Source organism: Elephantulus edwardii, unplaced genomic scaffold, assembly GCF_000299155.1.
Source record: "Elephantulus edwardii isolate Elephantulus edwardi_28Jun2011 unplaced genomic scaffold, EleEdw1.0 scaffold00260, whole genome shotgun sequence".
NCBI classification, from domain to species: Eukaryota; Metazoa; Chordata; class Mammalia; order Macroscelidea; family Macroscelididae; genus Elephantulus; species Elephantulus edwardii.
In genome coordinates, this window is record NW_006400010.1 from 2,063,024 (window position 1) to 2,064,203 (window position 1,180).

At 38.2% G+C, this 1,180-nt stretch overlaps 1 pseudogene; it reads left to right on the plus strand.

The window, feature by feature from the left end:
- Nucleotides 1-108: 108 nt before the first annotated feature.
- LOC102874405 lies at nt 109-498 on the plus strand (annotated as a pseudogene).
- Nucleotides 499-1,180: the final 682 nt, after the last annotated feature.

Consider the following 1,180-nt stretch of genomic DNA (forward strand, 5'->3'; position numbering starts at 1 on the left):
GTGATAGAACACGTGTGTGAAAGATAGAACATATTTAACTCTGAGACATCATATCTTTCTGTGTTTTTTAACTTTAAAAATACGGAAAGTTTTGGCCCGGTCTCCAAGATGTCATTCCCAAAGTACAAGCCATCGTGCCTGGCCACCCTACCTGCTACCCTCTACTCAGCCATATACGACATGTCTCCAGAGACCCGTTGGGCTCAAACCGAGCAGCTGGCCATTACATCCCAGCCTAAACAGGAGTATCTGCTTCAGCTCAGTGACCTCAACCGGCAGACGATCATTGAAGATCCTGCCTTGACTCGTTGGACCTATGCAAGATCAGCGATTGTGTATCCCAATTTCAGGCCCACCCCCAAGCTCTAGCTCATAGGAGCTGTGTTTGACCTTGGGCCCCTCTTCTTTTGGTATTATGTTTTCAAAACCGAGAGAGAGAGGAAAGAAAAACTTATCCAGGAAGGAAAATTGGAATGATCATTTAACATCTCATATTAATTTTGACAGAGATGACTATGTATTATTGCTTAAATAAATCTTCTATTAGTCATTTAAAAAATGTGGAAAATTTTACATGTATCAGAGCAAGGGGGGAGAAATTATCTCCAAGAGGAAAATAATAAGCTTGGGTCAAAGTTATGCTTATCTGTTTACCAACAATTCTATGCCTAGGAATTCACTGTAAGGAAATAATTACATGGTTATATAAGATTTGTATACAAGGGTATTCATTATAACTTATAAACATTTTTTAAAAATTATTTTATATTGGTTTACTTATAAAGGTCATAAGGTTAATATGCATTGTTTCTCACTCATCTTCTTGAAATGTCATTTAAAAGTTACAAAAAAGCCAATTGTAGAATGTTATGTGTGAATCACAATAAATTGTGGCTAACCTTGAGGAGAATAGAAATCCCCAAACACTTGATTGTGTTCATGGGAAACCTGTACTCAAGACTAGGAAGCAGTTCTCACAACAGAACAGAGAAATATCACATGGTTCAAAATCAGGTAACGAGTGTATCAGGGATGTGTCCTGTCTCCATACCTTTTCAATCTATATACAGAACAGATCATTCTGGAGGCTGGGCTTTATGAGAAGGAAAGAGTTGGAGGAAGTCTCATCAACAACCTATGTGTTATGCAGATGACACAACCTTACTTGATGCAGTTGAGG